This window comes from Lucilia cuprina, chromosome 4, assembly GCF_022045245.1.
Source record: "Lucilia cuprina isolate Lc7/37 chromosome 4, ASM2204524v1, whole genome shotgun sequence".
NCBI lineage: Eukaryota > Metazoa > Arthropoda > Insecta > Diptera > Calliphoridae > Lucilia > Lucilia cuprina.
The window spans coordinates 12,205,493-12,232,543 of NC_060952.1; positions in this window are offsets into that span (position 1 = coordinate 12,205,493).

Here is a 27,051-nt window from a genome sequence, read left to right on the forward strand (position 1 = left end):
ATTTAATATCAAACCTTTTCTACATAACTTACATCACTATAGTGGGTATTAGGCGTTTGAGCTGATGTTTGTAACACCCAAAAATATTGGTCCTACACCCACCTTAAACATTTTGATTTAGCTATGTCAGTCCGTTTTTCGGTCTCTGTATCTTAGCAAATCCACAAAAAAGTCAAACGTGTGTATAGCCGCTTCTGTAGTCTATTTCAGTTTTAAGCCCTCTTGTGGAAAATATCTTTTTTGGTATAAATTTGTTATAAATGAAAATTGTATCAACTTCTATACAATAGTTGATATTATGAGCTTTATCTATAGAAAAGTCAGTCCAACCGTGATGAACTTTTTTACAAACAAAAAAATTTTTGTTAAATTCTACTATAGAAAACTCTAACAAACTGTGATGAACTTTAGTTAGAAAACTTCAACAACATTTAATGAACTTTACTATGGAAAACTTCGACAAACTTTAATTCACTTTTCAATAGAAAACACACTTTGATGAACTTTTCTATAGAAAACAATCTAATATTTTAAGCTTCTTCTATAGAAAAGTCGTTCCAACCGTGATGAAAATTTTTTAGAGATGAATATATAAAAACAAAACTTGATAATATCTCGATTAACTTTCCTAAAGAAAACTTCAAGAAGCTTAGATGAACTTTTCTATAGAAAACTTCAACAAAGTTTGATGAGCTTTTCTTTAGAAAACTTCATCAAACTGTGATGAACTTTTCTATAGAAAACTTTAACAATCTTTGATGAACTTTCGACATGCTATACTAAACTTTTCTTTAGAAAACTTTGATGAACTTTTTTCAGAAAACTTTAACAAACATTGACAAGCCTTTTTTAGAAAACTTCACCAAACTTGATGAACTTTCAACATGCTTTAATGAACTTTTTTTTTAGAAAACTTTTACACACTTCGATGCACTTTTCTTAAGAAAACTTTAACAAACTTTGATGAGCTTTTTTTTTAGAAAACTTCATTAAACATTAATAAAATTTGGTATAGAAAACATCAAAAAACCTAAATTAACTTTTACTTTGGCGAACTTTTCCAGCATTACTATAAAAAGCTTGATAAAACTCAATTTAAATTTTCAAAAAAAAACGTATAGAAAACTTGATTAACTGCAATAGATTTTTCTATAAAAAGTTGCAATTTTTCATTGAAATAATTAGATTCCTGTTGGATCAGTCCCACAAATACAAATAATTTCTTAAAAAGTTTAAGTTGATACAAAATTTATTCATTTTGTAGTTTTTTCCAAGTTATAGAGAAAAAAGTTTTTTTAAAGGACTTTAAACAATTAATTTTAATAAGCCCTGAAGACATTACATTTGATAAACTATTTTTAAAACACTTTCATTTTCAATTATAATTAAAACTAAAACATTTAATGATGCATAAAAACTTTTACTTAAAATTTCACTTTCATTGAAAACGAAATGAAAAACTTAATACTAAATAGACAACAATTTAAACTAATTAAAAATTATGTAAAATACAAAAACATTTATATACAAAAACAAAACATATATATATATATATATATATATATGTGTGTATTTTCTAATCATATATAGAAAATCACGTTTTTCTAACACATATTTACTACAGGATTTGACCCTGAACTAGATTCTATAAACTATGTTTGTTTGTTGTTAATGGAATAATTGTTTCGCAAAGCCGACTGACAAATACATAATAGCAGCCACCACAAATGTCTAAACAATTATATACATATACATATATTTGGATGTATATAGTGTGTCAAATAATTTTTGAATGAAATTTCATTTATTCACGAAATATACATATACTGCATTATGTGCTTATACACTGACAATTGCAAAAATAATATGTGTGTATGTGTGTATAATTAATTAAGAAATGACAAAGATTCAAATCATTAAAAACTTTTTAGAATATAAAGTATAATTTATAGGTAAAAATTCTATACCATATTCAGCAAGTATAATCCTAGCGAAAACAAACTTTGAAAAACAAGGGGACAAATACTTACCAAGATTGCTTACAGATAGGGAGTTAGGTAAGTAATTACTATAAACTATAACTTTCGGGAGATAAGTAATAGTTTCGTGTCTGAGAAAAACAACAAAGCCATGACTTAAAAGTAAATACATAATGTGTAATTTCTAATTAATTATAAGACTCTTTTCAGTATTGCACACAGTATATAGTTGACATTAAAAGGTAAGTGGTTGAGTAAGTACAAGTCATTACTATTATAGTAAATATTATAAAAGAACTAACACTATTAAATCTCTGTCAACAAAACATTTGGTAGTTGTTTAGAATCGTTTAGAATTTAGCTGCTGGAGCATCTACAACAAATTGAAATTTGGAGGCAAAATTTTCATTCATTAACTCTATTACCTACACATACATACAAACAAAGTCTGCCTGTTGCAACATTAAATACAGATTTTGTTGTCTTCTTCTTCAGCTATGTAATTTCAAAAAATTCCATTAGAATTGAGTAACATTGAGAATCTGGTCTAAACATGAAATATGTAAAATAGTATCTAGTTAAGTTTTCTATGTGTGTGTGTTTTTGCTCATGCAATTGTTGCATTCAAATTTTTATGTTCATGTATGTGGAGAGAATTGACATTTTCGTTGAATGTGTGCGAAATGTTTTTTTACATGTTAGACCATTACAATGGACACAATTTCAATGTTAATGGGATTGTAATTAAATTCAATTAATTGCATCTATATTTGCAACAGACAGAAACTACATAAACTACAATTTGTGGTACATTTTAGATGCGAATATATGAACGTATTTAGTTGTTTTATGGTTATAAGTTAATTATTATAAAGATTTTTTTCTAATTTTTATCTCACTTTGATAGACAAGTTTTTTAAATTGAAAAAATTTTTTTGTAGAATTATTTTTTATTTTTGTTAAACTTTTTCCGTAAAAATATTTACAAATACCTGAACTTCATAAAAAATGAAGAACTTTTAATAACTTTCAACAAAAAAGCTTGATCAAATTTTTATGAAAATTTTTAATACCTTAAGGAACTTTTTTATAAAAAATAACTTGATCAAACTTGAAAGAACACTTGATTAAACTTTAAGGAATTTTTATAATATCTTGATCAAACTTAATGAACTTTCTTAAGAAAAACTTTAAGAAAATTTATTACAAAAAACTGGATCAAACTTTTAGTAACTTTTCCAAAACAATTATGATTAAACTTTTACTCACTTTTTTATAACTTTAAAGAACTTTCAAGAAATAAAGAAGGAATTCTGATAAACTTAATAAACTTAATACTTAAAGCAACTTTAAAGAGCTTTTCTATATATAAAATTCATTAATTTTTATTAACTTTTTTTGTAATTTTTTTGGTCAAACTTTGATGAGCTATTTAGTTTGAAAAGAGGATAGAATTCAACTGGACCTCTATCGGGCCTGTTGTGCGTTCCATAATCTGTACCTCAGGCGGGAATCGAAGCCACCACCTTCGATAATTTTGATTATAATTTATTAAAGTTTGTTCTGATAAACTTTTCTGTTGAATTTTTTTTTACTTTTACTTTACTTTGAAAAGCTTTTTATAGAAAACTTGATTAAACTTTAAGGAACATTTATATAATATCTTGATCAAACCTTTAATAAAATTGTTTAAGAAAAACTTGATTGAATTTTTATTAATTTTCCACAAAAAAACTTAATGAAAATTCGATCAACTTATTTATAACTTAATGTAACAACGGTGATCCTTTTTAATGATGTTTTTTATTCTTTGGGGAGCTTTTTTGTAGAAAACTTGACTTTTTATATGAAGATTAAACTTAGACAAAGTTCAAAAAATTTACCTATAGAAAACCTAATAAAATTCTAAATAAATTTTCTTTAGAAAACTTGCTTGTAAGTCATTACTAAACATCATCTTAGTAATGCAGTAAGTATATATTAGTCATTGAAAAGTAAGTCATGCCTTTGCTGAGTAACTTTTCTAATGAAAAGTTAATCAAACTTGTATGAACTTTTTTATAGTAAGAAAGCTTTTTTACAAGGAAAACCTAATGAAATTAAAAATAAATTTTCTTAAAAATAAATTTGCTTCTTAGTCATTACTAAACACTATCTAAGTAATGCAGTAAGTATATAGTAGTCATTAAAAAGTTCCAACTTGAATGAACTTCTTTATAGTAAGAAAGCTTTTCTATATAAAATCCTCTTAAACTTTATGAAGCTTTTTGTTGAAAACTTAAGCAAACTCGTACATAATCTACAAATACATTCTTAACAAATTATCTAGTTGTTTACTATATTTAAGTGTAACTAACAGTAGCAATAAATTAAAATAATAAATTAAGCTTTTAGCTTAAATTGCAATTAAATATAACGTAGCTTTTTATAAATTTATGTAGGTTTAACATGTACACATCTTTTGAACTGTCTGTGTATCTGTGTGAGTACCTTTTTACCTTTATTTTGTTGCAAATTGCTTGAAAGATTTAACATAATTTGTTTTTTAATTTATTTTATTTTTATTTTATTGTCTTGCATGATATTAATATACAGCTGCTGTATACTTTTTCAGTTTTTCTTTTAGTTTTAGCAAAAAAGCACAACATGTTTGTTAGTAATGAAGACAGAAAACTCTAGTTTCATGATTGTTAAACATTTTTAAAATTGTACGTTAAAACAATCTAAAATTATATGTTTTATGTTATTGTTTTTTGTAAATAATTTTAATTTTTTTCCGCCTGGCACATACACAGTTACCTTTAATCTCACGTTGGGTGGCAATTAGCATTAGACAATTTAACAAACAGCGCCACAACATCCAACTCACTTTAGAATTCAAATTCAAATTATTATTCCTTTTTCTATATAATATACATAATTCTTGTAATATACTTAAAAGGGGCTGGATAAATAGAAATTATTTATATGTTTATGTTTTTGTACTAAAATATTGTTTACTTTTGATATTATGCAAATTTATAACAATTCTTTGTAATATCTTCATTTAGTGAAAATTATTTCTGAATGACTTAATTTTTATAAGAAATTAACTCAACAGTTTGTCATGTTGAGGTTTTCTAAATAGTAAAAGAATTTTTTTGTTTATTTATACCAGTTTAAATTATTTAAGATCCATTACATGTACATACATACACAAACATATACTTAGTTAACTAGTTACCTAGCAGAAACTTACATTGAACAAGTAAGATTTCTATATTCGGCTGTGTCGAATCTTTATGCCCTTCACCAAGTATGTTTTAAAAAGAGTTTTTATTTATTTTGTATCCTTGCACACATGTCACACATAACATACACACAAACAAATAAAAACTCTAGCAGAAAGAATTATTAACCGTTGTACTGTACTACCATCGTCAAACTGTATTACCACCCTCAAACAAATATGAGCTATATTACCAACATATTACTGCTTTATCTCCTTGTTGTTGTTTTTATGCTTTTATTTATAATTTGTTAAGGAAATTTTCACAGGTAGGCTCAGATTTTTACCCATATCTTGGTTATTTATGTACCAATTTTGCTGATTTTCAATAGGAAACTTCTCGAAAGCATGTCTGACAGAATTATTGAAGATTTGGATCTCGAAGATATCTGGAGTCTTCAGAAAATTGATTTTCAGACGGACAGACAGACGGACATGGCTTAATCGCTATCTATAAGGATCCAGAATATATATACTTTATAGGGTCGGAAAATTATATTATAGAAATTACAAACGGAATGACAAACTTATATATACCCTTCTCACGAAGGTGAAGGGTATAAAAATGATGAGTTAAAAATTCTCTTTCCACTACTTAGTCATTAGCATTTTAAATCATTCCTTTTTTTAACACGGTGATGACATTGGGGGCAAGTACTTACCCTGCTCACTTACAAATCACTACTTAAATAAGTGCTTTTGTTCACGTTTTAACACTGCTTAGTTATTTTATTGGGCTTCCTATTATGGTTTTCACATTTGCTAGGAGCGAATCAATTAAATGCACAAATAAAATAACAAAACTGAAAAAAACTAAAGAACTTACGTATCTCATTATATGTAAGATATTATAAGAGTTCTTAAAAGTAATGAAGACGGTAAGTAGTAAGTAAGTGGTAATGTAAGTTTTTTCTAGGGTTCTAATTAAAATTGCATTTCTAATTTTTATCAGGTCCATTATAAATTCATTTTAAGTTTTATGGAAGATATTACAGATTATAGGGTAATCCCAAAAAATTATTGAAGATGATTTGTATATTTAAAAAACACAATTATCGTTATTATTATTATTATTATTATTATTATTATTGAATTATATTAATTTAACTCATTTTTGTATGGGTATCACAATGGGCCATAAGTCCTCCGAGTGAACTCGCTTGCTAGCGAGCAACCCACGTAACCTAACCTACCTCATTTTTGAACGATGACCTTATATGGAAGTTGTGACCATAAGGGACTAATCTCAAAATGATTTAGCCATACACAAAACATTCTCATTTTCGAATGTAGACTATATACGCACGCAGAGAAAAAACATGGTTATGGTAAGCATGTTCTAAAAGCAACATATTATGGTTTAAATTATGATTGTAGTCTAAATATATTATGGTTACTGTAACAATTTTAAAATATCATATTATGATTAAATACAGTTGAATTATTTTATCATAATATTTTTATTTACTTTAGTATTGTGTGTTATACTTGACTATATTATGATCCAATGTGATAAAAATTTCGTTAAGAAATATGTATCGAAATCAAATATATATTGTTTACTAAATCAGTGAAATTACTGTTTTTAAAAAAGCAAAAAAATATGTGTGAGGTATGTGGCTAAAGTTGTTTTGTTATTGTACCAACAGACATAGAACAACATAACATGTAATGGTTATTTATAACAACACAATATGTTATACAACCATTGTTGTATAACATATAGCAACATAACATATAATGTTTACATTACAATACTTTGTATTAATATCAGAGTTTCATTATCTTTAATACAAAATAAAATCGTTAGAGTAACAGCAATATTGTTTAAATATAACTTAAATAACAGTTATGTGTTATGGGTAACAATATATTGTTACAGAAAACATAGTTTAGTTAGTTGTCGAACCATGTTTTTCTCTGCGGTAGGACCAATCTGGTTTTTTCTGAAATGCACCTTATATTGCAAAAATGTTCAATTGCTTACCGATACTTGGGTTATATTGGGTTATATAAGATAAATTAACATTTGCACAAATTGATGTAATGAGTTTAAATTCACAAATTTCATTCCAGTTCATGAGGTCCATGTACCCTTTTCGTTTTATTATTATTTATTTAGTTTGTTTTTCGCCTGGAAAATAAATTCATAACAAAAACCAGAGAAGAAGATGCAATTTAGCATAAACTATTTTTGATTAGTTTTAGCTCCCTTTTCAGTAAAATGTATTCATATATAAATGTAAAGGCAAATGTGGAATATGAAATTTATGTAACCTAATATGTTTTTGCTAGTAATTTAGCATAGACATATAAATATTCGAATAAACCTGCATATATGTAAGCATGATACTGTGCTATATTTAAATAAGTATAAATTAAAAGAAAAATTTTAAAATAACATTTTATGGTACTTATGTATATTTGCAATAAAGTCTTATCTTTTTACCTTTTTCAAATAACTCTGATTGTGTTTAAGCCTTTTTTATATTAAACTGTTGATGTGTACCATCACTATATCAGTTTTTTTGTTAAACATAAAGTTTTTCTCTTATTTCTTTCTCTTCTTATTTGTTTGTGTAGTTTTTATTTTCCAATTACACCGAGTGGACCCCAGCAATTTTGTAACATCCGGCCAAAAGGCAATTTTTATTATTTTAGCCGATTTTAAACTATGCAACAAAAACCAAAGTCTCTTTTACAAGTAGATGTTGCGAGTTTTTTTTTTTTTTTTGTCTATAGTTTTTTTTTTTTTTATTTTATAGTTTAGTTGCGTTCTTTTTTTACGAACAATTTCCCTCTTTTGGTAAAGTGTATAAGTGAAATGTGCAATTCTTGGTTAGAATAGAACTTGTTTTAATAGATCAGAAGCAATATGGACAGGTGGTGGTGATGATGTTGATTGTATTTTGGGAGATGATGATGATGTTAGTTAGGTTCTGATACTGTGGTCGATGTTAGTAATGCTGGTGTGTTGGAAAGAGGTGTTATTTATATTCAACTTTGATCAACATTTTTATAAAATAAATCATCAACTTAGGCTTTAAGATCTTAATTCAATCAATTTAAGGAATCTAGTTAGTAATGCTAGAAACAAGCACATTCATAGAGAAAATCATTCAAGTGTAACACCAAACTTTCCAATTAAAAGATCATTCTTTTTTATCTTAAGATCATGAGTTGATCAAACATTGATCATTTGTTCTCTGATCAATGTTTGATCAAGTTTTCTGTATCATTAACGTTTAATCTAAATTTGTATATGGAAAGTTTAGTTAACTTTTCTATTTCTTTTCTCTTCTTTTTATAGGAAAGATCAAAGATAGAGAACGATCATTAATGCTTATTCAACTTTTTTTTGTAGAAAAGATCAACAGGGATTTTGAAAAATTACTTTAAAATTTAACCAAGTTTTCTATAGAAAATATCATTGATAAATATATATTAAAAGATCAGCTTTTTTAACTATATGATCATGACTAACGAACGATCATTAACGCTTAGTTAACTTTCCTATAGAAAAGATCATTAAAGTTTAATCAACTTGTTTACAAAAAATTGCATTTCTATGAATAAAATAATAAAATTTGGTAATGTTTTCTAAATGATCATTTCTTTATCTAAAGATCACAGATAGAAAACGATCATCAATATCAAGTTTTCTATATTAAAGATCGGTTTGATACACTAGTTTATAGAAAATATCAAATTTATTAATGTTCTCTAAATGATCATTTCTTTATCTGAAGATCACGAATAGAGGGCGATCATCATCAACTTTTCTATAGAAAAAAATCAACAAAAAATAATTTCTACGACAAAAAATCATTACAAATTAAATATGTTCTCTAAATGATCATTTCTAGTTAGATAAGGTTGAAAGGAGGATAAACCTAGGTAAGACACCTAGGTCACTATTGGGTTGTTTCTTTTCATGAAAATGATCAGTTTTATATAATATGTATGTATATCTTTTCGAAACACTCTTTACATTTAAACTGTTGCACTCTATATATAAATTTGTGTCTAAACTCTGCACTAGATATAAGTTTTTGGTTTCCTATCAATTTCCTCTAAGCAGTAAATTTTTACTAACAAAAAACGCAACAAAATTTTTGTGGTCTTCGCAAAAGCGACAAGCCAATGAAGGAACCCAAACAAACGTCCATTCAATCAACTATCCATCTAGACAGCCGGCCAACCAACCAACATCTATCAAAACATCTACCAATTTATTCAATAACACAGACACACACCGAAAAAAAGAGCAACGACAACATTACAACTAACTAGTTTTTGGGTGTAACAAAAAAAAGGAACTGAAACCAAATCAAAACTAAAGTAATCATATTACCAAGCAAACGCTCATCCGTTCAACCATCCAACCAACCGTCTAAAGAAACCATCAAACTCAACCCAGCTTTCGTTCAACTCAGTAGTTGAATAGTTTTGATAGAGATGAGGTTTGATGATATGCAATCATTTGACTTTTTTTGTCTTCATAGTTTTAGATGTTGTTGTTGTTATTGCTCAAAATTGCTACTTATCACCATCATTATATTGTTTTTTGAGGCGGCAGCAAAAACAAAATACTTGATGAATGTCGTAGAAACTTGTCGTTGGGTTGGATGTTTGGTCGTTCCATTATTTTGGTCTTTAAATAATAAATTTTAAAATGTTTTTCTAGACATAAAAAGCCTTTGGAGATTTTAGGTCTCTTATTTTTTTCACCTTTCTAATGGCATTTTATAGGAACTTAAAATCATTTATACCATTATTATTGTTGTTGATGTTGGTATTTTTGTTGTTGTTTTGTTATTTAAAATAGAATCTCAATTTGATGATTAAAAAAAGAAATGTGGCAGTATGGCTGCTGTAGCTGCTGCTGTTTGATTATAATGATGAGTAGTTTGATGATAGTTTTGCCACAAGTTATCCATTATATATTTATAAAGAAGTTACACCTTTAGCAGTCAGAAAAAAAGGCCAATGTTAATTTTATAAAAGGAAATTTGAAAAATAATCTGCCATAATGATTTGTATCTTTTTTCTATTCATTGAAATATATGTATGTTTGTACTATATATAAAAGGAATTGAGCTTACAACCTGATAGTTTTAGTAAAATTAAAGAAAATTTTTTTTACCAACAAATGATAAGTGAACATCAAGCAGTAAAGTGCAGCCAGTAAAGTTAAATTCAATTTTGACTTGTTGCATTTAAACGTTAAAGTTTTCATTTTATTTAAATATTTTTAATTTTGTTGAAAAATACATAAACTAAAACAATCTTTTACATAATTACTACTTGCGTGAGTAGTAAGATCATAATTAATTTTGTATTACTTTCTGTAGTTACAACAATTAATATAACCCAGTGAATGTTTTGGTGTCTTTTTTAAATTCAAAAGAAATTATTAGTTACTTTCTCTCTAATTCAAAAAAAATCTTTAAACTTTGTTTTTATTTCAACTGTGTTATTTATTTAAAATAAATTTGTCATTTCAAAAAGGAGTAATTATTGTCATTTCAAAAAGGAGTAATTATCAAAATTATAACAAGTTTTCCCTAGAAAAGATCAACAATGTTTGATAAACTTTTTTGCGGAAAGATCATCAATATCAGATCAATTTTATATGGGCTTATCATCATTTTTTGATCAGCAAAAAAAAAATCATGAAAATTTTATTTCTATAAAAAAATTTAAATTTTTGATCAACTTTTCTTAAAATAAGATAAACAAGATTTCAGATCAACATCATTTCTTGATCAACAAAAAATATCATGAAAATTTGATTTCTATAAATAAAATCATAAATTTTTGATAATTTTTTTTAATAAGACAAACTAGACTTCTGATCAACTTATCATCATTTCTTGTATCAGCAAAAAAAAAAATCATTAAAATTTGATTTCTATAAAAAATATCAAATTGTTGATCAACTTTTCATAAAATAAGACAATCAAGAATTCTGATCAATATTTCTGTTTTCTATAAATAAGATCATCAAAATTTAATAAAATTTTTTATAATTAATTTGATCAAATTATCTATAGAAAGGATCAACAAAATTTTGATAAAATTTCGCTAAAAAAGATCATCAAAATTTAGATAAATTTTTCATAAAAAAAGATCATTAAAATTTTGATCAACTTTTCTTAAAAAAGATTATAAAAATGTGGATAAACTTTTCTAAACAATTGATCTCTTTTCTATAAATAAAATCATAAAAATTTGATAAAATTTTTTATAATTAATTTAATCAAATTATCTTTAGAAAGACATAGGGCGTTAAATAAACTTTTACATAGAAAAGATCATGTAATTTGTATCTTTTCTTAAATAAAAATCATTAAAATTTTATAAATTTATTTATTTATTTTTTTTTTTATTTTTTTTTTTTTTTTTGAAAAAATCATCAAAATTTCATAAAACGAACTTAATTTTTTATACAAATGATCATTAAAATTTCATAAAATTAATCCAATTTTTTATAGAAAAGATCACAAAACTTATTGATCATAAAAATTGGATATTATTTTTTGTAAAAGATCATTAATATTCTAAATTTAATAAAATTTTTACAATAAAAAAATAAAATATTATTTTGAGTTTATCAAAATAATGTTTATTATTATTTTTTTTGGAAAATATTATGAAAGTTTAATAAATTTTGCGTATAATGTTTGGTAAACTGATCTATTGAAAATAAAATAAACTGTTTTATTAAAACTAAGATAAACTTTTTATACAAAAAATCAAAGATCTTTATCAACATTTCCCAATAAAAAGAAAACGAAGTACTTCCATCACCACTTCAAATATAGCACTAATTGAATTTGTTTACCTTCTGAGGAAGCGATGTTTTAAGACTTCGAAAAAGCAAACATATATTCAGTTTTGGAATATATTTTTTGTTTTAATAATTTCACTACGAATAACTTCCAAAAAGAGCATTAAAATTACTTCTTTAGAATGACTTCAGAAGTAGTAAATTTGGAATCAAATAAAAAGGACATCACTACTATAACAAGCCTGTGTTAAAATCATCACTTTTGCAGGTCTGTTTCAGAACTTCCATAAAGTAAATTCTACTTCTTTTTCACACGTTGGAAGTTATTTTTTTTGCCGGGTTTTTATAAAACGAAAATAATTTTTAACGAAAAATTTTAATAAATATTTTAAAAAGGTAGGAATTATTTTGAAAATGTATTTATTTTCTAACACGTTTTTGAAAGTCTGCCTAACCTTAAACGAAATTTATTGCTGGTTTATCTGAAGCCTATTTCAGTCTAACTTTAATGTTTGTTGTATATTTTAACAAGATGTTTCTGAAAAAAAATGTGAATAAAAAAAATATACACGAAGTTTGTCTGTTTCTTGTTTTGCTTTTTTAAACAATTATAATATTTTTTTTCAGAATTTTTTCTATATTAATTTTGTATTTTACTTTATGCACTTGATGTTGCCTTTGTTATTATTCCAAGGTGGTAAATTATAATTATAGAGTATTCAAAATGTTTTTAATGAATTTTTAATGGATACACATTTGAACCTTAAATAAAAATATATATGCATATAAAAATTAAAAACAAAACATATTTTACAGCGACTGTAAATAAATCTCTTCGTAGTTTTAATTGTTAGTTAATTGGAAATAAATCGGAATAAAATCAAGTACCTTAATAACTTATGATATTAGAAAATGTTACAGCAATCTTAGATTTTACACCAAAGTTAGTTGATAATAGTCCTATTGCAAAGAATATAACTAAAATATAGTTAAATAAATAACACATACGCACACATATGTACACATGTATGTATTTATATATTTCCATCACTGGTCTAAATATCACTCAATACATATTCAAATTTCACACCTCTTTCAAACAGATCACAATTGTATGACAACGTTTACATAGAAATAAAAAAAACACTAAATACTCTATTCACGTTTTTGTTTTGGCCTTGAAAACAAATCTGTAGAAAAATTTATTTATTTGATTAATTTAAATAAATAGGAAATTCTAATTTATGCTTTTTTGTTAGAACAAAAAATAAAACTTGAACAAAAAACTTGTTTCAAATTTAAACGAAATAAATGTATAACGTGTAAAACAAAAAACATTTGTATTTCGTTTAGTGTTTAATACACCATTGCCATTTTTATATTTGAACTTTTTCAGATATATTTTAAATTTTCGTCATTTTTATTTTAAATAACAATTGTATGTTCTATAATCTGGATTCTGTTCTAAAGTTTTGACTATAGTCTGGTCTATTGTTATGATTATAGTCGGGACTAGTCGACTATTCCGTTCTATAGCGACAACCTAATCTATTCCATAGCCACGACTACAGTCTGGTCTAAAGACAGTCTTTCTATACTCTGGTCTATAGTCTGATCTATAGTTTTAACCATAGTCTGGAATATAATCGCTATTATTGTCTAGTCTTTAGACTAAGTACTATAGTCTAATATATAATATAATTAAACCATTTAGTCTTTAGTCTGGTCTAGAGTTACGACTAAAGTCTAATCTTAAAAAGCGAATATAGTCCCGGCTATAGTTTTGATATATAATATCGACAATTGTCTTTTCTTAAGACTCGAAAATAATCCAATCTGTAGTTTCGACTACAATCTGGATAAAATATAGCAATATTTTAGTCTCTAGTCACCTCTAAATTCTAGTCTTTTATATAGAAAAACCCAGGTCTATAGTATGGACTTTGGCTTAGTCAATATTCTGAATTATAGTCTGGTCTGTAGTGACTAGTGACTGTAGTTCTACAGTTTTGACTATAATCCGGGTATAACATAGGCAAAAAAAAAAGAAACTGATTTATAGTTTCGACCAAAATTCGGTCTAGTCACGTCTATAACATAAAAAAAAACCTGATCTACAGTATAGTCCATAGCCAGGACTATATTCAGTACTATAGTCTGATCTATAGTCAGAACTGTAGTATGATCTATAGTATGTATAAACTCAACTATAGAATTATATATATAGTCTGAAATATAGTCAAAACTTAAGTCTGGTCTACGAACTTTAGTTTGGTCTATACTTTTGCTATATTTTAGTCTATATTATAGATAAAATATAGTATATAGTCTCGACTATATATATAAGATATTCAGTCTCTATTTTAATCTCTATTTTAAGCTGATCTATAATATCAAATATAATCTGCTCTAAAGTCCCTATTGTTGTGTGGTCTAAAGTCTAGACCAATGTCTATTCTATAGTCACGCATATTGTATGGTCTGAAACCTTGATTTAAGTCGGGACAACAGATTCATTATTAGTATTGTATGGTCTATTGTCTCGACAATAGTCTTACCTTATACTTTGTCTATAGATCGGTCTTTAGTCTCTCGGTTTTTGCCTGATCTACAATCACAAATTTAGTCTTGTTTAACAACACTACTATGTCTATAGTCTTGATCATGATATTAAATGGTGTGATTAACTTTTTTATAACGAACAATTTCTTAAATGGTTCAGAGCTTATACGACTCTTTTTTATAGAATTCAAGTTTATTATGATAATTTACTAAAATATACAATTTAGTTGTTTTAAATGGAATTTCAATTACATTGGGCAATTATAAATGTAATAAAATAAAAAATTAAAATAAATAATTTTTTATTAAATCTGTCTCCAGAAGAAAAAAAATAAATATTAAAATTATAAATAATACTTTAAAAATAAGTATAAAATTTTATAATAATTTTACTTAGTAACATATGTATTACAAAAATATCTTCTTCTTTTACAATTGCAACATCATTTTTATATTTTTACACATTTACATAATACAACATTCTCATAATATGTTTAAGGTAGCAAATATACTTAGATTAAGTGTAATACGATCATTATGATCAGCTTTACTTAAGCTAACTCAAACAAGAAAGATCGTTAATTTAATGTGTTAACAAAACACATGCCACCCCATTGTAAAAAAAACATATACTGATTGCTGCTCTTTTGGGTTTATTGTAGGTTTAAAGCTTAGGAATATACTTTAAGCTTAGGAAGCAAAGTAATAAAATTACTAAATGAGCAACTATTTGTTGTAAAGTCATAAAATACAAGTGATCTAGAGTTGAGAAACTGGGCGTAAAAGAGTTAAGTGAAATTGTACTGGCACAGTGTTTCGTTGTGGTATATGATGGGAGAAAATCACTTTATTCCGGTTAAGTGTCATTACCTTATTGCGGTAAAATCTTTAAAGTAAACCAAAGAAATTGTTTTTATAATATGTTCCTATTTTATGTACAAAATGTTAAAATAAAATCAAAAATAGCAAAAAAATTAGTAAACACCCTCTAGATAATTAAACACACACACACAATACATACCAATTATACATATTTAAAAACACTTTTAGCTTCAATTAACTACATGTTAATATATATTTTAACACAACAACAACATTCTTAGAAACCATAAACGTTTATGAAAAAAAACAGAGTCGAATTTTAACTAAACATTAAAAAAATTTTAATGAAAATAGCAAAATAAAAAAGAACTTTCAAACCTAAACATAATAAAAAAATTGCATTGTGCGCATGTGCAGCGACGCAGAAACATATAATCACGTTTGCGTGTTGCCATGTTATAAACAGCAATTTTTTGTTGTTGTTGTTAGTTTTAATGTTCGCAAAATTCTCCCCAAAATACTAAAACTAAATTGTACAAACAACTAAAATTAAAATAGTAATACAAAAATCTTCCACGGTTACGAACGATATTACAACTTGCTGCTGCTGTTGAGGAGGACGAGGTTGATGATGAATAATAAACCTAAACTTAAAATCATTCCCATATCTCATAATTTGTTGTAAGTAAAACAGCAAAAAAAACTACATCTTCATATAAACGTTCGTCACAGTCAGATTCTTAAATGACTTATAATGTTGTTGCTTTATACTTTTTTTGTGTACTTAAATTTTGTGCCCCTCATTCCCCCTTTTTCCGGCCTTAAATTTGTGCTAATTTTAAGACTTGTTTTTGAGTTTTTTTTCTTTACATTCCTTTTAACAGCACTTATTGGGGGGACAACTGGTAGGGACAACCTGCAGAGATAAGATTTTTTAAAGATATTCTGAAATTATTGCAAAGTGTATAGTTTACTTGAAAAAATAAAATACTTTTCTAGGACCTTAGATGTGCCACCACCGTCTCATTGCTGGTTTTTCTTAGTTTGGAACTTTTTTGTTTATTAAATTTTTTTAAAAGCAAGACGAACGAAAAATTTCGTTTATGTATTACATTTGTGTGTTTGTTTTTTTTTTTTTTTTTGTAGCTGCCATAATAAAGGCGTGTTTATTATAATTTGCACGCGCAAATACTCACAAAAATAAATTGAGGAACAACAAAAAATATACAAAAGAAAAAATTAAGACTAACACATGAATGCAACACTGTAAAAAACCTTGAGAACGGTCAGTGACCACGAAAATTTTTTGTTTGTACAAATTCCCTATTGTAAACATTTAAAATCATCAGCAACTAATATAACATCAACAGCAGCAGAATATTGTTGCTGGCAGTTTTTGGTTGTTCTTCGCTACCATATGATCTTATATACGCACATTTTGGTGTTGAGTTGTTGGTGTGTATTTAATGGATGGAGTCACTTTTCATAAATATGCATGATTTGTAAAAAGTTTCTCAGTGTTTCGGCTTGTTGGAGGCTTTCTGTAGGGATCTAATATAAATTAATGTAATCGTTTGTATTAATTTTAAGAGATTCCTACAACTTCCATTACATTAATTGTATTTAAAATCACTTTAACATTTGATATTAAAAAAAAATATATAGTTAACACACTAGACTATTAACTTCTTTTCAGACTAGACTATAGAGTACACTTTAGAATATACTATAGAATTAATCGACTGCCAGAATATTGACTAGACAACAGACTTGTCAATAAACAAAACTATAGACTGGACCATTGACTAGACCAAAGACCAGACTTTAAACAGAACTATTGACAAGACCATTAGTTAGACCATAGATTAGAGAATAAAGAATATACTGTAGATTATACTACAGACTAGACTATGACTAGACTATAGACTAGACTATAGACTAGACTATAGACTAGACTATAGACTAGACTATAGACTAGACTATAGACTAGACTATAGACTAGACTATAGACTAGACTATAGACTAGACTAGACTAGACTAGACTATAGACTAGACTATAGACTAGACTATAGACTACTAGAACTATAGACTAGACTATAGACTAGACTATAGACTAGACTATAGACTAGACTATAGACTAGACTATAGACTAGACTAGACTATAGACTAGACTAGACTATAGACTAGACTATAGACTAGACTATAGACTAGACTATAGACTAGACTATAGACTAGACTATAGACTAGACTATAGACTAGACTATAGACTAGACTATAGACTAGACTATAGACTAGACTATAGACTAGACTATAGACTAGACTATAGACTAGACTATAGACTAGACTATAGACTAGACTAAAGACTAGACTATAGACTAGACTATAGACTACTAGACTATAAGACTAGACTATAGACTAGACTATAGACTAGACTATAGACTAGACTATAGACTAGACTATAGACTAGACTATAGACTAGACTATAGACTAGACTATAGACTAGACTATAGACTAGACTATAGACTAGACTATAGACTAGACTATAGACTAGACTATAGACTAGACTATAGACTAGACTATAGACTAGACTATAGACTAGACTATAGACTAGACTATAGACTAGACTATAGACTAGACTATAGACTAGACTATAGACTAGACTATAGACTAGACTATAGACTAGACTATAGACTAGACTATAGACTAGACTATAGACTAGACTATAGACTAGACTATAGACTAGACTATAGACTAGACTATAGACTAGACTATAGACTAGACTATAGAGACTAGACTATAGACTAGACTATAGACTAAGACTATAGACTAGACTATAGACTAGACTATAGACTAGACTATAGACTAGACTATAGACTAGACTATAGACTAGACTATAGACTAGACTATAGACTAGACTATAGACTAGACTATAGACTAGACTATAGACTAGACTATAGACTAGACTATAGACTATACTATAGACTAGACTATAGACTAGACTATAGACTAGACTATAGACTAGACTATAGACTAGACTATAGACTAGACTATAGACTAGACTATAGACTAGACTATAGACTAGACTATAGACTATAGACTATAGACTAGACTATAGAGACTAGACTAGACTATAGACTAGACTATAGACTAGACTATAGACTAGACTATAGACTAGACTATAGACTAGACTATAGACTAGACTATAGACTAAACTATAGACTAGACTATAGACTAGACTATAGACTAGACTATAGACTAGACTATAGTTTAGTCTATAGACTAGACTATAGTTTAGACTATAGTTAGACTATATACTAGACTAGACTAAAGACTAGACTATAGACTAGACTATAGACACTATAGATAACACTATAGAAAAGATAGGAGGCTATTGACAAAAATATAAACAAGACTTTAACTAGATCATATAACAAGAATATAGTGTTTACACTACACTATTCCTAAAATATAGGTTAAAATATAACCTAATTATATAACAGAAAATAAAAAATTTTCATATTACAATAGTGACAATACATTGGACAATTATAGAGAATTTACATTTAATTAATCTAAAAACGGACCGTGTAGTACCCAATGCCTGAATATACTTTCTTTTTTCTATAAAATAAATATCCTCATTATTTAACGCCATTTATTCTCTTTAATAGAAACCTCATATAATTAACCAATTTAAAATCTTTCAAAGAAAACATGTTGTAACCAAGCAATTTCATGTGAATTAAAACACTTGTATAAATTAAAACCAAAACATTTTTTTGTGTAAACCTTATTTGGTTCGATTTAAAACTCTTTGAAAATAATTTAATGAATACAAAAGATAAAATGAAGGAATCGTTTAAATAAAATAACAATCATTTATTACAAACATTTTGCAATAATTGGATATGATTGAATATTTAAGAAACAAACATATTTCTTAAATAGTCCTAGTCGGAATCAAATTGTAAAGAACATAATTATATAGTTAAAGAAGCTTATATTTAAGGACCCTTCACACGATCACACTTTACGTAAAGTGTAATGCTAAAGTAAAATAAAATTTCATTCGTATGACAAAAAGTCGTAAGACTTATATTTTTTCCATTTACAAAGTATAATAAAAACATCTGTTTTTCCTTTTCTCATTCGTATTTAAGTAAAAATACATCTCTGATCTAATGCGACTTGTTTGCTTTTTTGGCATTTCATAATATAAAGAGGTCCAAATGGCGGTTTCATTACATATTGCGTTTAGACGATCCCATCCGTCCTCTTCTACACACAATTTTGACAGATCATATTACATGTGTACTCGTGTGCGAAGGGGCTTTACTTGTACTTTTTATGTGCTAATGCAAAAATTTAGTCAACCAAAGTTGGGGGCTTGGTATTTTCCTTTTAACACATGCCCCGCGCCTGGACTATGGATTAGACTACAGTCTAAAAATATACACAAAACTATAAACTGAACTAGAGACTAGACTACAGACTACACTATAAACTAGACTATAGACTAGACTTAATTAAAGACTAGACCATTTTTTTCATCAAGAAGTAAAGTATTCAGAATTTTTATAGAATATTTCAAAACTTTTATATTTAACGAAACATTAATAAAACTAATTTCGTTAATAAAACAAAATCCTCCACAACAACACAAATTTCAATGATTTATTAACCAATTTTTATTATTTTTATTTGTATAGAGTACTTTTAGTACTAAGTACATATTACGCTCCACTTTGAATTGTTTAATTGACCAGATACACATGAACAATAAGTACACATTCTCAACTACGCACATACATACAGCCGTATACACACTTACATACATATGTATAGATTTTTGTTCATACGTAGTATGTTTATTAAGTCTGGGTAAACTTTTCTACAAGTCAATTTGCTTAAAAATGCGTACGCAAATTCAAGTACTCAAAAAGTACAACAACAAATTAATTTATTTCACAAGTACCAAATGTTCCATGAACTATTCGTAAATGCCCAGCAAACATTTTCTTATAAAATTAAAATCATATCAAAAGGCAAATAATTTTTATTAAGGCTAAATTGGACATTTAGATGTAACAAGTATATGTTGTTTAATTAATTATGATGGCTGTGGGTGATGACCTTTACTGTAAAAGTAGTAGTTGATGTTTTACTTATTTGTCATTCCGTTTGTAATTTCTATAATATAATTTTCCGACCCTATAAAGTATATATATTCTTGATCCTTATAGATAGCGGAGTCGATTAAGCCATGTCCGTCTGTCTGTCTGTCTGTCTGTCTGTCTGTCTGTTGAAATCAGTTTTTAGAGGACCCCAGATATCGGCGAGATCCGAATCTTCAATAATTCTATTAGACATGCTTTCGAGAAGATCGCTATTTCTATGCTTGGTTTCTATGCGTTTATTATCGCTATGTATTTTTGAACGAGTGTTTTTCGAGAGTATGTGGCATGAAAACCAAAATACTTGCAACTACAACAAAAAATATGCAAATAAAGTCCACTTTAAATGTGTAAAAATTATAATTGTTCGTATTGTTTTCACAATTTATATGCAAATTTGATTGTTGTTGGCTAAGGAAAAGTTTACGAAATTAATCGTTAAGTAAGTTAAGCACCACTCCCGCAATATATATTTTTTTTGTTTAATTCGAAATAAATTGAAAATTTCAGTTAAACTATGGATATGAATTTGGTCAGGTGGGTGATTAAATTATGATGCAATGAAGCGGTAATATTGCAGATTTTTCCAAATCTAAACCATCTATACTCGGTTGTTAGGTCTGACAATCGTGTTAAATTACAATTTTTATCTTGTAACATTGTCAGAAATTGCATTGTAAGATCTGACAACCTTGTATGACACCATTAACATTTATGCAGCGAACGACCATCAACTGTATATAGTAGTTGGATGGTGTTTAGATCTTATTGAAGTGAAAATTGAGGACTAGAATCCCCTCTTCTTTATTGGTCGGGCAATCAGACTTGTTGTCACATCATTACCTAATAATTTGGAAATAAGACCAATCTTATCATTTCATCATATCAGTCACAGAAAGAAATCAATAAAATTCTTTTGACTCTACTTGATAATCCACATGCAATAAACTACCACGTTAACCATCTTGTTTACAAATTAGAGCCAACCAGATGGTTACACGTTAGAGCAAAGCACTGTCTTTCCCGGATTCATTGACTCTTTGTCGAACTGTTGGGTAGTCCTCAGTGTCCTTAGTAACCTCAACAAAAAACAATCATAATTTCCACCAGAAATTAGCCACCTTAATTTCAATATTTTTTATTTGTTTGTGATTATTTTCAGTTTTTTGTTTCTTCCTTTTATAGACAAACACTTCATTGATTTTTTTGGTTCATTGTAAGTATGTGTGTATATTTGAGAGGCATCTTTTCTTTTTCATTTAATGTTTAAAAACTAAAAAATATTGAAATTCATGATGAGACATTAAACACCCAACATGAAGCAGTACAATACGACGCCATTGTGGTTAGTCAACCCAATCTCTGATCTTTCACTAGATCTTTTCTTGCAAAACAACAAAAAAACGAAAATAAATAACAACAACAACAAAAAACAAATGTCTTTAAGTAATAACAAAAAAAAATAAACAAAAATGTTTACAACAAAAAAACGGCAACAAAAAATGAAAAGATGACAACAAACTAGCAACAATAATACAACAACGACACACACTGGCAAAGAACCCATCAATACTTTTTAGATCAAACTCATACGCACATTCTTCTCCACTATGAAGTCAGTCGTAACTATAGTTCATACTCGTAGAATGAACATTAAAAACAGTCACTAAGAATTAAGAAATAAAAGGTTTGTTTTATTCATTTACAATATGTATTTTCTTTTATTTTTCGTTGTTGCACATTGAATCGAACTTATATTTTTTTTAGTTGCAACAAAAAAACACACAAAACTTTCAACTCCAATAGCAATAACAACAGCTGCAGAGTAACCTTTTAATGGAGTACAAGAATAGTTTAAAAGAATGTAATAATTAGTGAATGAACTTTTGTTATGGCCCGGTCTCAATATTATAGAAAAGTCATATGGTTTAGGTTATGTGAGTTGCTCGCTTATAAGCGAGTTCACTCGGAGGCCTTGTGGCTTATTGTGATACCCTTAGACTTGGTATTCCCTATTGTTGAGAAAAAGGTTATCCTCCCTCATTTCTTTGACTACTTAGTTCGTTCGATCTCCGTTTCTAATAAAACCGATCTCTGAGACAGATCATGGAAAAGTGCTTTACCAATATAATGTCTGAGCCTGTGCTCTTATAAGGCTGGACAGGTACATAGAAGGTGTTGCACCGATTCCACTTCTTCTTCATTCAAGCATCTTCTATAGTAGCTATAACGTAGGAAGCCATTACGTTCCCAGTAATTATACCAATTAGAAGCCTGCTAAGAGACAAGAGAGTCTTAATCGTATCTGCTTTTAGAGAGGGCATATCTGCTGTGAGAGTTCCATCTCACCCAAAGCTCAGTCTATCAATTTTGGTAGGATTTGCAGATTCATCAGATATTTCATTTCCCCGGATGCTCCAATGTCCTAGAACCCATATCAACTCCACATGATGTTGTGTCTGTTGTGTCAGTTGTGCCAATGATTGAATACAATTGAGAAGACATTTCGACTTAATAACATTGGAGTTAAAAGGCTTGATTGATGCAAAGCAAAGTATATATGAATAGACGAATTTTCGAAATTTACTTCCAGATTCTTATCGCGGCTGTATAGATGACATATATCTCTTCCTAAAGGACCGTATCCCGTGCGATTTTCTGTCTTAGAGCCATCAGTATAGATTGAGATCACATTCCTTAGGACAGTTTTCGCGGCCTAATTCTTGAATGACCTATTAAAATTTAGAGTAGATAGTATATAGTTCGTGTGGTAACAAGTTTGTACTTTTTTTATTTCCCATTCCAGCTTAATTTTACGCAAACAATTTTCCATCCATGAATTTGACATGATATTTAATTTTTTAAATTTGAATATATATGTTACTTTTTAGATATCTGGTTTCTTCTGAAAACCGATTTCTACATAAACACGAACTTGAGTGTTTAAGCAAAGAGCATTTTTGAAAACAACACACTCCTTTACATATCTGCTCTAAACGCACAATATTGACTCGAACTATTCTATTTCCAACAATACTGTTGTTTTGTTTCAAAGAATCTGATTTTTTTGAAGAGAAGCGCTACAACAACAAAAAGGTTTCAAACGAAAAAATTGAAAAACAGAAAAAGAATCAGAAAATAAAACAAAAACAACAACAAAAATAGCAACTGCAAAAACAACTACATTGAAGAAGAAAATGACTAAAATAGTTTACGACCGACCAAGTTACGTGAAATAATGACTAGTTTGTGTTTTAGTTTTTTTTTTTCGTTTTTAACCATATAATCGGTCACTGACTTGTCAGCATGGTTGCTTGCAATTTGAGAACTCCCAACTCTTTATATACGTTTTTTTTTATATTTTTGTTGTATTTTTGCAGTTTTTTGTTGTTGTTGTACTGCTTATGCTTCTTCTAGTTTTTAGATTTTTTGAAACCAAGTAATAACCAAACATTGCTGTGGTTCCACAGTATGTCTGTCTCCGCAACAGCGGTGTGTGAGATTATGTGGCAGGGGTGGGATTGTCGTCATTACAGATATAAAGTTGGTGTTAAGTGTGTAATGAATCAATAAGAATTTAAGAGAAAAAAAGACCTAAATTTAAGAAGGCTTGTTACTAGAGATGCTCCTAAAATTTTCAGTTATGTTATTGGGCCAGCAAAAGATGTCAAATGAATTTGTTTAGTCTTAAACTCAAAGTTTAATGTCTTGAGAATCTTAAAATCCTGATTCAACCAAGAGAATCTGGCATGAAATTTCCCAATTCTTGATCATGGGGTACTCCAGGTAATGCAGCAATCAATGATCTAAATTATAATGTGACGAATTCGTTATATTTAGGAATTTGTTCTGAAGTAAATTCTTAAATCTAAGTGTTAATGACCCCTATGACTGATATTTTGAAATGAAAGAAACAGGACTCTTTAATAGGTTTTCTAGGAGGACTATTGCTATGTAAACACGGTTGTTAGATATTACAACGTTGGCAGTAAAATGCACAGAAAATGTCTAACAATACTGTAAACTTATAAATTTTGTCTTGCAATATTTTCGAAAATGCTTTTTGTGACAACGTTGCAAAAGAAAAATTATAAGTTCAGACGATTATTTGACATTTTCTGAACATTTTACTGACAACGTTGTAAGATCTGACAACCGTGTATCACGGCTATATCGGTATTCATTATACATACGATTAATTTGTACTCAGAACTATGGTAGTTATCTGTAAAGTGACAAGGTCAATTTTTAAGATATGCGTCATTTCAAAACTCAAAATTTCCACTCCTGATGTGTGTATTCATGCAGTTATGCACCGTAAGAAGACATACACGAAATATAATCTCTTGGTTGACACTGAGATGGCAAAAGTTAGACAAGAAGAATAGAGAATTTGTCACTGTATGTAAAAGTGTTAGTAGTATATGTATGAAAGAATGTATCTGTGAGGTTGTGCATTTTAAAAATGTTAAATAAATTAAAAACAAATTATAAAAACCTGACATTAAGTTCAAATGTTTGAATTGTCTGAATTTTGCAGTTAATCAAGGATTATTAGGAATTTTTTGGTTAGAAAAAATCAAGAATTTTTAAGAGAAACCCATAAAAACTTAAAGAAATGTTTTTGTATATAACATCAAAAGGCCATCATGGAGAAAGAGTTATAGGTAAACAAGGCGTAATCCATGATGGGAATCGAAACCCAGACTAAAAATATCAACTAAACTAACAGCTTACAACGTTTCTTAAATATATTAACATAAATGTTCTATTTTCAACAGTTAATTTTTGTACAGCCCTCGTTTTTAACTATAAACAAGCGAATGCATTTCTCAACTTAAAATAACTTATTTTTTTCGTAAAGAACAAACAAAAAATATACAAAATTAAAATAAACTCCGAAAATGAATCAACCATTAAGGCGCCATAAAATTAACGCATGCATTTAAATTACAACAACTTAATAGTTTTATACAAAAAAATGCATGTAACCAAATCACATTCAAGTATTTATGAGCATTTTCTTACTTTATACCCACAATTATTCTAGGTTACAGACCATGATTAACAAACAACACAAATTAGCTTTATTTTAAATGGTAGCATATGGAAATTGTTTAATTAGAATTCCACAGGGGAAAAAAATTAATATCCATTTTAAATTATATTTAGAAAATATAATTCGCTTGAAAACTTTTGAAACCTTCTTATTAAGTATAGAAATGCTATTAGAAACTCCTTTTCTGAGTATTGTTCTAAAAATGTTTCCAAATAATTATAAAAGAAGCTACCTACAACCCTTCATGTGCCCAGCACAAAAAAAAAGAACTTCCAAAGAATCGAATAAGTAGTATAGTTTACTCTATGGAAGCATTTAAAAAATCCTGATTTTAACACAGGATTGTCATTCACTACTTCTGAAGACATTCTCTATAAGTAAAGAACTAATGCATTATAATTAAATTCTTCTGACGTTCTCTATCTCCAAATATTTCTTTCAGCATTATTTCTTCTATTGTAAAGAATATCAGTTTTTTTAATAGACATGGGGATATTTTGACGACTATAATTTAATAACGGTGATGGTCAGTCAGTCATAACTTTTATATAGATCGACGTTATTTAAAAATCCACTAAATCGATCATCTTTATATTTAAATACTCACAATAATAAGTAGAATTTCATTCAGTTTTAAATATATATTTAAATGATTCACTAATAAACTGCTTAGTTTTGCAAAAATAAAAACACAATAAACAGTCATTTCCATATCGAATGACCAAAGTTCATATTTGTCATTAAATTTTTTAGCTTATGAGTGTTTTTGTGTTATTTTATATTTTTCAATTTTGTGTCGTCCAAATCACGACTTCCAAATACATAGTAGACAGCAGAAAGGCTTTGAACTACGAACGGTTTTTAATATAAATACATGCATGCATAACCCAGCAAATACCAAAACATACAAATTTTTCCAACCAAATAAATCAGAGTTCAAAAATTAGTAAAGAGTTAAATTAAAACTGTTTGAAGTCAGAATCATATTCATGCAAGGGAAAGATTATTTTGAAAGATTTTTTAATGATAAAACGCAAAATATATTAAATTTCCTTAAAATTTTGTATCTCTTTTTCATTTATCAACAAAAAATTTTGCTGGGTTATATATTTTTGTATTTTTTTAGTGGTTTCCAAAACTCAAAGTTCTGTCAATACAAAGAATAATGTGATTGCGAGACTAGTAAGTAAAATAATATAGATATCATACATTCACCATATTAAATCTGCAGGAATAAGAAAAAGCAAAGAAACCTAACGGAGGGCCCTTCGGTCTCATTCATTTTCATGCTATAGACTAGACTATAGACTAGACTATAGACTAGACTATAGACTAGACTATAGACTAGACTATAGACTAGACTATAGACTAGACTATAGACTAGACTATAGACT